The sequence below is a fragment of the Hypanus sabinus genome, chromosome 13 (assembly GCF_030144855.1).
Source record: "Hypanus sabinus isolate sHypSab1 chromosome 13, sHypSab1.hap1, whole genome shotgun sequence".
NCBI classification, from domain to species: Eukaryota; Metazoa; Chordata; class Chondrichthyes; order Myliobatiformes; family Dasyatidae; genus Hypanus; species Hypanus sabinus.
In genome coordinates this window covers 100,522,033-100,536,362 of record NC_082718.1, presented here as the reverse complement: position 1 = coordinate 100,536,362, position 14,330 = coordinate 100,522,033, and positions in this window count along the sequence as shown.

Here is a 14,330-nt window from a genome sequence, read left to right as displayed (position 1 = left end):
TATCACCTTCCAGCTTGTACTCCTTCCCCTCCCCCCCATCTTCTTACTCTGGATTCTTCCCCCTTAATTTTCACTCCTGATGAAGAGTCTTCACCTAAAACATCAACTGTTTATTTCTTTCTATAGATGCTGCCTGATCACAAGGTATATTAGATTATTTAAGTGATCATTTCCTGGCTTATTTGTGACCGTGAGGAAATTCGTCTGGACCTGATTCACATTAGCACGTCTAGTGTTTACTCTTGACCAGACAAGAATCTAATGACTTTGCTCAGTGCCTGGCAGCTTTGTCTGAGTTTACCAACAGAAACTGTCTAATAAAGATATAATCTGCACCCTTGTTTGTTTAACACAGTAAAGCAAAGACAAACTCTACAGCAATCTGACAAAACAGATATAAACTCAAGCATTGATGTTTCTCCCACAACTTCTGTCAGACATCTACTGGTTCACATTTATATATCCTGTTTGTTACATTCTCAAAGAACTGTAGCAAATTTGTCATACATAATTCCTCTTTCATATAACCAGGTGACACTGCAAAATTGTCTTGTGATTTTTATATGTGTCATTCTACTACTGTTTTTCTAATTGATTCTAGTATTTTCTAAATGACTACCATTAGGCAAACTAACCTACAGTTTCCCCTCTTACAGTGGGGTGATAGGTGGCGGTACATTTGCACTTTTCCAATCCTCTGGAATCTTCCTAGAATACAGGAAATTTTGTAGATTACCATCAATGATCCATTATTTCTTCAATAATCTCTTCTCTTTATCTCCTCACTTTAAAACTCTAGGAGGTACCTATGTCTCATGGTCTTATAAGACGTAGGAGCAGAATTAGGCCATTTGGCCCATTGAATGTGCTCTGCCATTCCCTCTCAACCTCATTCTCCTGTCTTTTTCTTCTAATCTTTGACACCCTTAATAATCAAGAACCTATCAACCTGTGCTTTAAATATGCCGAATGGTGTGATGTACGCAGCTGTCTATGGCAATGAATTCTACATATTCAATTGCTTCTGGCTAAGGAAATTCTTCCTTATCTCTGTTCAGAGAAGCCATCCTTGTTTTCTGAACCTGTGCCCTTTGGTTCTAGACTTTCCTACTGATGGAAGCATCCTCTCTTCATCCACTCTATCCAGGCCTTTCAGCATCTGGTAGGGTTCAATGAGATCCCCCCTCGTTATTTTAAACTCCAACGAATACAAGCCCAGAGACGCCAAACTCGCCTCAGACATTAACATTTTATTTGCAGGGTCATTCCCATAAACCTTCTCTGGACTTTCACCAATGCCAGCAGATTTTTTCTTAGATAGAGGGCCAAAAAACTGTTTATAATCAAATGCAGTCTTATAAAACCTCTCAGTATTACATCCTTCCTATTATATTCTAGTCTCCTGGAAATAAATGCTAACATTGTATTTGCCTTCCTTTACTACTGATTCAACCTGCGTTAACCTTTAGGGAATCCTCCACTAAGACTCCTGAGTCACTTTTCACATCCATTTTTTAAACTTGCTCCCCATTATCCTGTATCTTCTCCCTCTTCATAATGCTTCTGGTTTTCCTTTGCTAGTTTCGAAATATTTCTTAATCTTCTGGCCTACCACTAATTTTCTGTACTTTTTCTTTACCATCCTTCACTTCTTGAGTTAAGCATGAATGGGTTATACTCATAGCAGCATCTTTCTTTCTCATCAGAACATACATTTACTGAGGTTAATGAAAATATCTTTGCTGATGTACTGCTTCACCTTATTTTCTTGGTCCACTTTAGCTAATTCTGTCCTTTTATTATTGTTGTGAAGGGAGAACAAAGGAGAACGTAGGAAGGATCGGGTCTACATTTAGAGTAGGAGATTAGGCGACATCAGAGAATGGGCATCCAGTGCCTGAATTTTAAGGGAAGGAAGACAGTGAAGAGTATGGAAAATGGACAAGTGATCAGTTTTTTCAGAGGATGAATTTGAAGACACAATTGGTCATTGGGGGGAGGAATGGAGTGGTGCAAGTGGCCTTGGCAGTGACAGTGTGGTGGACTGGTGGGAGCAAATGTCAAAAAATTTTCTTAAGGGATCATGTCACAAAACTCTAATATTTTGACCAACACAAAAGGCACTGGAGGAGCTCATGCAGTACTGATGGAGTTGATGTTTCAGGTTGAGAACTTTCATCTGGACATGAAACATTGACTGTCCATTTCCCTCCATAGATGCTGCCTGATCTGCTGAATTCCCTCCAGTGCCTTTTGTCTTGCTCCAGAATCCAACATCTGCAAACTTTTGTGTCTCCTAAACCCTGGATCCTGGCCACAAATCCGGTTGAAGTATTTTTGAACTAAAGCAGAAATGGGTCTCAGACAAAATAAATGAATGTTTTTCAAGTAGTGTCAACATACGAACTGAAGATGATATGTGTTGAGGACCAAGAATAAATTTTGGAAAGTAGGTGACTCATGAACAAAGGACCCAATTGCATATAACAGTCAGGCTTCAAATTAAATTCGTTCTCTTTGTGCATTGAAATATCATCCTTTGCATGAAAATTTCTAGCCATTGATATTTTCTTTCCCCTAGCAAGCTTTGGGAACATTATTATCAAAATATACATTTCCCACCCTTAGATCTTGATTTGAGTGATTATTCACTTATGCACAGACATTTGACTGAAGTTGATCTCATAGCAGCTTCAGAAGTATTGCATATTCTGTGCTTTACATACAACTGCTGTCTGTATTATTCATTCTTGCAAATATTTGTAGTAACTGTGCAGGCTTTGATGCTTTCCAGCTATGGGTAAAGTTATAATTTTAATGTCACTCACAGGTTGCCTATTGCTTGATATCTTACTGCAGAATATAAAAAAAGATGTCTTAAATTGATAGTTTTGTTGCAGCAGTTCTGCATGCTATCTTTTATCTTGATGAAATAGCCCCTATGATCTATAAAATGTAGTCTGGTGAAAGACGCCACAGTTCCTACTATTTCCAAATTTATCGTATCAGCAGCAGAAATCACCAATGCAAATCTACCATGCTGAAGTCATTTAAATACCAGAGAGCACAAGCCATTTTAGACATCAGGAAATCAAACCACATTTCTCAATTAAAATTGTTTATTCTCAGGATAAGTAAAAAGATTTAGATTTGATCTACAACGCTGAAGGGTAACGGTAGGGCATTCTGACAAATGTTTGTTGGTTCGTTTTTCTTCCAAGAGAGGGACTGTGTTATATTCACACAGGCATTAAAGGTCTCTTTGGAATGAAGTGGTAAATATAAGAATGAGCTTCTCTTTAATTTTCACAGAAAGCATGGCTTTCTCGCCGTTACACCATCAACTGCATATTTACAAGACAATCATGCTTATTCCATACAATCTTTACACATACTCCACTTTTAAACACAACTATCAAAGTGAAAACAAAATATGAATTATAAATTTAACTACTATTAAATAGAATAGCTTGTTTTAACTAAGCGGTCAGGTGATATTATGTACTAAGTGAATAACTGGTTAATGGGCATTATCTACATACAAATCTGATCTTATTTTTGGTGTTTAGTTTTGACATACAGTATTGCTGTGCAATCTTAATAAAAAGGAAGTGTTATTAATCAGAATTTTAAAAAAAAAAGTGCTGACGTTAAAAGTGAATTAAGACTGTAAGAGGCTATTGTCGTGGCACCATAACAGAATAATATGATGGGTCACACATCATACATTACAGAGGATTTAGGGTAGTCAGGAGTGAGAACTAGGTCCATAATTTAACTGAGATTGTCAGATGAAATCATAAACCACACCCTTTGTTTTGTTTACCGGTACTATCTCCTCTAAGAGATTAAAGTAGATTTGAGTGTCATTCAACTAAGCAGACAGAGGGAAACTTCTTGTTTGCGAAAAGCTTGTGCATGATAAATATTGGGAGCTGATTCAATTCATTTTACTGACTGACAGCCTGCTGTAATAAAAGAAAGTGCATAGTTTACTTCAGGTACAAGAGGAACAGTCAGCCCAATGTAGAAATTGCTGCGATTCTCCAGTTTGTTTCAATGGTTCTCATGCAAAAAAAAAGGTGTTGTATTCATTATTCCTTCAGACTGTGAGCCTGTAGGCTTGACCTGAAACTGGCTGCAAGTTGCACAGAAAGGGCTGGGATCCTGAGACTGACTGTTTCCTGTAGCTGAACTCAGATGAATGTTTTGAAAGTGCAATTAAGAGAAACAATCTGTGTGCTGACAGGGATTAAGTGCTCTGTGACTGGAGGCATTGGTCTGCATTGATCTGTGAGGCACATTCCAATGCTCTTATGCCTGCACAATGGAAGAATTGATGAGCATTCACTTTTTTCTCTATAAGCAGATACTAATTTCACTATAAGAAGAAAACTGTTCTATTCATTTCATTCAAAATGATTAGAGAAATCTGAAATATTTCACTAATGGCATTTCACCATATTGCATCTCACCATTTTTAGTTACAATGAAAGTGGCAATTCCAGTTAATTGATTCAGTTGCTTCAATTAAGTGATAATTTATCCTTCCAGGTTTTGTCAGTTCAGTGACCATGGTGACATTCTTTGATATACTATGGCTTTATTTGAGAGCAGAAACACTATTTTTATCAAGCACATTTTACGACAAGTTTAAAGACTTTATTATTTGGGTATTGCTGCAGATCAGATATGAAATAAGGTTTCGCCCTCAATATTAAAAGAAAATTAATTATTGAAAATTTACCCACATCTTTTGCCGACACTTTAGGTTTGCACATGAACTGGAACAGAAGTTCTAAGGAGATCTGAACTATACTGGTGGATATAGTGACTGGTGGATATACCAGGGACATGCTGGTAGATCGTAAACAGGGACTTCGAGATGACCCTGCGCTTTTGAACGTAAGTGGAAAGATCAAAGATCCAAAGGTGTAACACACTCAAAATGAACTTGAATGTATACTTATTATAACTTGCCTGGAGAAAGTTAATCTGACAAACTCAGAGAACGCTCTAATTGGCAATTCATGAAATACATTTCCAGTGGTGCATATTAAACGATTAAAACATTTCCAAAAGGCTGAAATCAAGAAACCGGACTGTATAATCCAGTTACTTTGTTATTATGGTAACAAACCATATTCTTTTACAAATGCTTCTTTTAATATAAACTCACCACATCTTTATTGAAAAATAGGCCAACATTGGAAGATGGCTATAAAATAAGATTAAATCTGGATCTGATATATTTCTTTAGCACGAAGGACAAACTATATAGGATTTTTTCAGCAAACTCAATAGCAAATCAATACTGCCTTTAGCGTGCTTTTGAAAACGAATAATACCTTGTGCCTTATCTTGCACCTACAAGGGATTTACTTTATCATGGCACTTAAAGACAAATTTGCCCATGATTTCTAAAGACCTAGAAGATAATTATGAAAAAGATGGTACTGCAAAATGTTCTCATACAATCTCACCATACAGATGAAGGGGGATCTTCAGTTGAGCTTTGATCTGAACTCAATTTGGATGATCTTGAGTTGAGTGTAGGTGGATAGGGGTGGGGAAGCAGGGGAACAGGAAGAAATGGCTACAGTTGGAAGTGGTTCAGATCTGCATTTCAGGCTGATGTAGGTCAGAATTAGAAACACAATTAGAGACAGGTTTATTATCACTAACATATGCTATGGGACTTGTTGTTTTGTGGAACCAGTGCCGTGCAATGCATTAAAAAATCCTATAAGTTACAGAAAAGAAAAAAGGCAAAAAGAAAACAAGCTAGTGAGGAAGTGAAATCTGATGGCAGAGAGGAAGGAGCTATTACTAAAACTTTAAGTGTGGGTCTTCAGGTTCCTGTACATCCTCCCTGATGGTAGTAATGAGAAGGGGGCATGGTCTGGATGGTGAGGGTCCTTCATGATAGATGTCACTTCCTTGAGGCATGCCTTTTGAAGGTTTTTATTTATTGAGGTACAACATGGAGTAGGCCCTTCCAGTCCTTCAGGCCTCACTGCCCAGCAATCCCCTGATTTATTCCTAGCTTAATCATGGGACAATTTATAATGAACAATTTACCAATACGTCTTTAGACTGTGGGAGGAAACTGGAGCACCTGGAGGAAAGCCATGTGGTTATGGGGAGAATGTACAAATTCTTTACAGTTAGCGGTGGGAATTGAACCCGGGTCGCCTGTTCTGTAAAGCATTGTGCTAACCACTACGCTACTGTGCTGCCCCAAGATGTCCTCGATGGTGGGTAAGCTGGTGACCATGTTGGAGCTGGCTGAGTTTACAAACCCTCTGATGCTTTTTCCGATCCTGTGCATTGACGCACCCGTACCAGACAGCAATGTAATCAGTCGGAATACTCTCCACGGAGTATCTGTAGAAATTTGCAAGAGTCTGTAGTGACATACCAAAACCCCTCAAACTCCTAATGAACTATAGCCGCTGGCTGCCCTCCTTGTAATTGCATTGATATTTTGGGCCCAGGATAGATCTTCAGAGATGCTCATGCTTTCCACTGCTGACTCCTCATTGAGGACAGGTGTGTCTTCGCTCAACGACCCCTTCCTGAGGTCCACATCGATTCCTTGCTCTTAGCTTGAGAATAGTAGCTGTAGATTTCTAAGCACAGCAAAGAGATTGAAGTTGTCACATTACCTGTTAGCAGGGAGGGTTTCTGTACCTGTACACCATACCTACAAACTAGTCCATATGAGCCAGCATTTGCCTTCCTAGCACATAACAGTAAGTTCAGACAGTTCCAGGAAATACTACAGCCTGCCTCTGCTTTGCACAGGATTGTAGTTAAACAGCTAAATTAATTTGAATATGTGATGATTGACAGTTTTATGGAGTAACTTCATGTAGCTTTGCTTTAGTACACGTTACCAGCAGGAAGGTTGGGTTCGACCTCCCAAGTAATCTTGCCATAACCAAGTGGCATCAGTACCCAGCATTGCCAAAGTAAGCACAGCTGCAATCGACACCAATATTGCCAGGGCTAAGAGTAAGTACTGATTCACAGGTAAATGACTGGACACGTTTAGGTTGACTGGAAAGCATCTGGGCTGGATTTATGCTTTGAAACAGAATTAATTTAAAGCAGAGAGTGGCTTGCAATAAGTGTGTAATCCCACTGCATGCACTCTTATTTCTAATATATGTAGATTTGTTTGCCTGATTTATACATGAGAAAGAGAAACTTTCATTGAAATATTGAATGATGTCTTTATTATAACCAAAGGGGAGTAACACATCACCACTGCACAACCTTTCTTCTTGTTCTATTCAGTCTGCTTAGATCAACAGTCTCAAGACAGATTAATGTGCTGATTAAAAACAAAGATGAATTAAAAAGTTTTTTGGAAAAAAGTTCTTGTATACTTGAGTAATACAGTAATAAATATATACAAACAAAATTATTCATTTGTTTTCGGAAAGATATTGAAACATATGCACAGGTCAATATACCACAACTATTTTTGTACAGTTTTAATGTGGCTGATTCCCATTGTATTTTGTCTTTCAGTATTTTTAAATGAATGGTTAGGTTGTATTGTTCTCCGATCTTGGCAATTTGCCTGCAAACATTTTGTCGCCATACGAGGAGACACCAACATTGCACTCTTAATTGTGGTGTGTCCTCTGAATGCTCGGCCTTTATATACAATACTTATCAATCAGCTGATTGGCCATCAGTTGTGACGTAGGGGGGATTCTCATCGTTGATTGACTGTGTGGTGAACTTAGTTCTTCGCGGTCTGGAGTCCGGAGTTCTGTCAGCACCCTCTGTAAAGAGTTTGTATACCCTCCCGATGAACGTGTGGCATTCCTCCAGATGCTCCAGCTTCCCCACACATTCCAAAGATGTACCATTTCATAGATGACTAGGCCAATCTAAATTGTCCTGTGGTTAGGCAAGGGTTAAATAGATGGGGTGCTGGGAGGTGCCATTGGGCCAGAAAGCTCTGTTCCATGCTGTACCTCTAAATAAATAAATAAAGCACTGAGCTTTATCTTAGCCATAAAACATCTGAACATTTTTAAGTATGTGCCCAAGCCATCATAAAACTCCATTCACTTCATCCTTACTTCTTTCCTTACAACACAGAAAGAGGCCACCAGCCCAGTGGGTCTATGCTGGCTCTTAGACCAATCCCATGCCCACACTTTTCCCTGTAACCTATTCCTTCTCACAGGCTCAAACTCTATTTTGATCGTTCTACCTCCAAATAAGATTAGGAGTAACAATAAACAATTAACCCACCAGAATATCTGTGGATTGCGGGAGGAAACCAATATATCCATGGAAACCCATAAAGTCACACAAGAAAATGCAAATTTCATACTGAGAGCACCTGAGGCCAGGGTTAATTGAACCACCACTATTATGCAACCAGCCCTATCTTCAGCTGAGCTGGATTTGTGAAATCAGTAACTTTCTTAAAACTTTTCCTTTGCTACAGGTCAATGCCCGAGGGGCTGGGAGGTTGTGGATGTGAAACTGAAGTACTTGAAAGATAAAGTGAGATTTATTTACCTGATTTTATCACTGAAATTATAAAAAGCAAATATCAATATCAGGGATGGAAACTTGCCAAAAATTTGAGCAGGTAGCAAAACTTCCAATTGTTATCAAGAAAGGGATCAAATGAAGACAGGAAACATAATCTGAAAATAGAAATTTATCTAAAATGAACAAATGGAATTTGTTATAATATTGAACAAATCTGTTTGACTACTTCCATAACAGAATTTGAGCAGATTAGTGTCACTAATGATGATAGATGATAGTACTGATTGTAATTACCTTCTGCTACACATGGGTTCTGCTGACATTTCATTACTTCATCTTTCCAAAATTATGATTGTATCTCCAAAATATTTATCTGCTGATAAATAGTAGACGTTTTTAAAATGAAACAAATTCATTAGCAAGTAACAACGTGAAAAATAGTTTCTAAATTTCCTGCCATTCATTCCAATACTGATGATGAACATATGAAAGAAACAAAAACCTTTGAAAGATTCAGCCGGTTGAGCAGCATCTGTGGAGAAAGGAGCAAAGTTAATGGTTCAAGTCAAAGACTCTTAATCAAAATTGGGAAAGAGAGAAAACCAATTGAAATTCTGCTCTTCACTTTCTTTTTCAGATCATAGCAAGTGTAGTTATCCAAGTGGATTCCAAACTGGTTGCTGTGTTGGAAGGAGTGTGGTCAGAAATGAGTGTATTTAAAATGGAAAAGAAAAAAAATATCAAGAAGAATAACCTATTTGAAGTAGTCAAGATTCTAAGGTACAATATGAAGACAAGATAAACATCATACTTTCAATTCAGCCACAGAATCAACACGAGTTCAGCATTTGGTATGTAGACATAAATCGTACACAAAATGCATTGGTGTCTTTGCACATATTTTTAAACTTGTTTGAAATTTTATCTAACAAGTTGCAGAAGAAAAAAAATCCATGAGCATCATATGCAGTGAACTAATAGGATATTGGGCTGAATCGTGAGAGGACTCACGTAAAAATTTCCAGATGTGATTTTTAATTTTAGCTGCTTGGGTTGTTGGAAGTGATAGCAGAAGCAGACAGTACTTACATTGAAGAAAAGATTTGTAACAGATGGTCTTTGTGAAAAATCCAAAATTCTGAAGCGTGTAGATAAGATAAGCATTGATATGTTTGATAATGTCACACGTGATGAAGTAAGCCTTAGCTTCAAACTTACATGGAAATTGCCTATGCAGTTTAGATGTAGTGAGTCACTTGATGTGGAAGGTGCTGAATATATGGAATGGATGCCATGACTACCATGGGTTCGTTAATTAAGCAGACTAATTCAAAGTAAGTGGAGAATAACTTCAACCTGGTACAAGAAATATCATATGATAGGATATTTCCAAGAAACTTGTATTTGAACAATAAATTGGTGTTCTTTTGAAGTCCTGCAAACTATGTTAAATCCTGAAAATGTAAATGATTGTAATTTTACACCCAATCTTCTAAGTGGAAAACTGTTAGTTTCCAACCAATGACCAATGACTCTTGAAAATTTTACATTTTAATTTCTTTTGTTAATTTTAAAATATATTTGCAGATGTTATGATGGGTCAGAGCATAAGAATTACCTGGCTTGTGCACTGCAAAAGACACTCCCTGGATTAATTAGCTTTTAGTTTAATAGTGGTCAGGGGACGAAAGCCTTGATGACAAATCAAAAAGGCTTGCAAACCTGAGATTTTGTGATGGAAGATCTTTAGTCTGTAGGTGGGAGTGTTAGGGCTGATTTATACTCGTGCGTCGCATCTACACTGTAGGTACCGCGTACCCTATCCTGTACCTACGCCGCACCCTACGCTCTTGTCCAGAAAAGTAACTCACCAACGCATGCTCATTACAGTGTAGAGCAACGCAGAAGTGAAAATCAGGGCTATGGTGTAGGCTGCAGCATAGCCCGTACACATAAGTATAAATCAGCCTTTACCAAGAGGCAGCTGTCCTCAGTAGCTGGGGTCATAGTTTTTTCAGAAGCTGTGTTAATAGCCTAGGCAAGTGGCAACTGAGGATTTCTCAATAGAAGAAGGAGTAAGTGTTTAAGATGCTGGACAGAGTTTCAGTTAAGCAGGTTGCTATGTTCCTGATAGTGCTGTGTTTGTTCAGTGTTGATGGAGCAGTCCAGATCCAACCAAATGGAGAATATATCATCACATTCCTGACCTCAACGACATGATAGTGGAGAGGCATTAGTCTATCAGCTCTGTCTGGTGGAGTTGGTCTTTACCTGACACTTGTTCTGGTTTGCCAGTTAGCAACCCATGAATCAATGCTCTCTAAGAGTTGTTGCTTCACCTTCTGAGAATTTGTCCATGGAATGAACAATGTGCTATCACCAACAACCATACCCTACTCTAACCTTGTGATAGAAAATAAGTAGTGATTGGTGAAGCAGGTGAAGAGCTTTGGGTTCAGGATCTTGCTTCAAAGCATTCCAGGTTAATGTCTGTGGGTTCAGCCAATGGCCTGGGATTTGTGGTCAGTGGTGAGACACCCACGTGAATGGTTGAAAACTGCACAAAGTTCAAACTTACCTAATGCAGGTACTTGAAACCTGCAACCCGTTCAGACTCTGATATTAAGTCTTTATACGTCAATTGTGCTTTTTACATAATAAGGAGATTGCAGGAGGAAGTGGGAGTGGCATGCACAATCAGCCTTGGCCAAGAAACATGTAAGAAAATCTTTGTTGGCTAGTTTAACCACACTGCCTTGATTAAATGGATATCAAAACTGTTAAAATCTTAGAATGTCTTTGATATTCCCACATTCATAAACTTTTAAAGTATTCTGAAGCTATAACAGTCAAAATTATTAACTAATTTTACATTAAACATTTAATTTTAAGTCAGAGAAAATTTAAAAATGCTTTGTAAATCTGTTTTATAGCCAGTTCCCTCCAATGAAATCAACACTGGATCCAACTTACTGCACAATGTTCTAGTAGTGGATACACCACCATAAATGGTGGGCACCTGCTGGAACTTCAGGGTCCCCTTTCTGGATTCCTTTGCATTAATATCTAACTCCCGATCTAAATAAAATTAGAAAAACTTCTGCAGAGACCACGAGTCTTTAACTTCAGCTTCTACATAGTTGAAACTGGTTAGCATTGACATTCCAGCTGCACTGTTAGTGCATTTGGGAATAGCCAGTACTGCTGAGAGCCCTTTTCCATTCGCTTTCCTTCATTAATCTAATCCTTGATAAATAAATGTTAGCAGTGGGCCAATATTCCAGGATATGAAAATAAGTCACTACATTATGGCATTTAAAGATCTAATCACTTGAATTTCTACAATTATGTTCTTTTCATTGCAGTCTTGCATTCTCTTAATAAATTATACCTAGCTACAGACTCAAAATAGTGCTGTGTGGGAGTTTCAAGCTAGAGTTGTTCAAAACCAGAAAAAAAACAGTGCATTAGGACAAGGGGTGAAAGTAATTTATATTTCTTACTGATTTGCTGGCATTATTAACATCATTGATTATTGATTGGATTAACCACTTTCTTACTAGTACACCATGCTGTCAACACTGGCACACAAACACCACTGCATGGGGCTCAAGGCTGAGAGATAGGCTGTTAAGAGTGGGCGAGCATTAGAACGGATGGAGATAATCAGAGCCAAGTGGGCATGGAGTCCGTGGACTGGTCTGTAATAGAATAGGCGCAGAGTTGCTTAGCGTGTTATCAGCTCAGGCATAAGGGGAAATCAGTCAGAGTGGGAGTTAGGTCGTCACAGAGTTGCCCTGCCCAAATCACTCCTGTTCCAGACATACCTCATACGGTTGTGGTTGAGCGCCACCACTGACAGGGATGGTATACCGATAAGAAAGTGATTGACTCAATCAATACAAGCCGGTTAATTCAGCAATGTTAGTGATGGAGTCATAGAGGCATCCAGCATAGAGAAAAGACATCTTACCCACTGTGAGGATCATCAAGCTGACCAACAAGCACCCACTTGTATTAGTTCCAAGGACTAGCACGTGGTCCATAACCTTCTGTGCATTGGTAATTTAAATGCTGCCTGTTCCAAAAGTCTCAGTCTCCAGTACTCCCTCAGGAGTCGAGAATCCTGATGCCATTAGGAGTTTCTTTTGTCCATTGGTGGGGAATCTGTGGAATTCAGTACCATGGAAGGTTGTGGAGGCCAAGTCATTGGGTATATTTAAAGCAGAGTTTGGTATGTTCTTGATTTGTATGGGCATCAAAGGTTACGGGGAAAATGTGGATGAGAGGGATAATAAATCAGCCATGATTGAAAGGTGGAGCAGACTCAATGGGCCAAATGGCCTAATTCTGCTCCTATGTCTTATGGTCTTTAGTTTTATGTCTGGAAATTAGATGAGGACACCATGAAGAGCACCCAAAGGAAGACGTTCAATACACTAGAGGAACTCAGCAGGTTGGGCAGCATCCGTGGAAACAAGCAGACAACGTTTTGGGCCAAGACCCTTCGTCAGGACTGAAGAGGGACGGGGCCCTAGAAAGAAGGTGGGGGGAAGAACTACCTGGAAGGCAATATGCTCCCAGGTTGCAGGTCCTTGTTAATATTGGCAAAGCTAGCTTTCACTCCCTAGTTCATGCCTGCTTTGTTGTGTTTGGCCTGCATCACTTGCAGGCTTTTAAAGAGTTTCATGCAGTGGTCATGGCCAAGAGGCTAAGGTGTTGGACTAGAAATCATTGGGGTATCCTCACACAAGTTCAAATCCTGCCAACTACAGAAACAGCAGATCTGTCAAGGGAAGTGGCGAGTGTGTAATTTTGAGGACTATTGATTGTTGATGGAAGAAAGAATAAATGGAGATATATCAGAGGTCGGTAAGTTGAAGGCTGAAGGTCTACTGTCAATCAGAAGTCCGGAGGTTGAAGCCTAGTGGCCGAAGGCTGGGGACCGGAGCATAGTGGCCATGATCTTTTGGTGACTCTTGCTGGCTGTCCCCAGCATATCCTTAGGTACTGTATGTTGGCTGTTGATGGAAATGGCACATTTTACTTCATATATGATGTACTGTACATGTGATAAATAATTCTGAATCTGAACGAATCTGAGTGAGGGAGGGAAGAGTAAGATTGATATTGGAGTTGGTTAAAAGGTTGGCACAACATCAAAGGTGAAAGGCCTGTACTGTTCTGGGTTCTATGTTCTAAGCGATGACTGAACATGGCTCGTGCACCATTTGAAATTGGTATGCATTCCTGATTATCTCTACACCTGTGTTGCGTACACAGAGGGCCCAGAACAAACTTGCAGCCATATTCTATCCATAACCTAAGGATTGAATTACGTTCAGTGATTGAGATTTTGGTAAAATTTAAGCTTTGTGGCACAGAGAGTTGTTGTGCTGTACAATAGAATATCTAGTTTGCAATGATTACAATATATATTTGCGGTGGGTAACACATATCTAGGGCATGAGTTTCCAGTTTTTACCACAAAGAAGTTTTTAAAAAAGTCATCAAAGTCTATGTGTGCATTAGGCTTTCTTTTTTTTCGTGCTGGCAGTAAAGATTGACAGTACAGAATTTACATTTTCATTCATTTTGCTTCAAGAATATCATTTGTTTTTGAATCAAATTGTACATACAAGATGTAAATTTTTAAATTTTTCCTTTTTGAATTAATATTTCTATTTCACTAGGTTTTGGCATCAACATTGTTTGACCCAGCTTTTCTCGTAAATAAGCCTTTAATTGAAAATAACAGAAAAGAGTGTTGTTTGATATTTTATATTTATTTTTTAATTGATCAA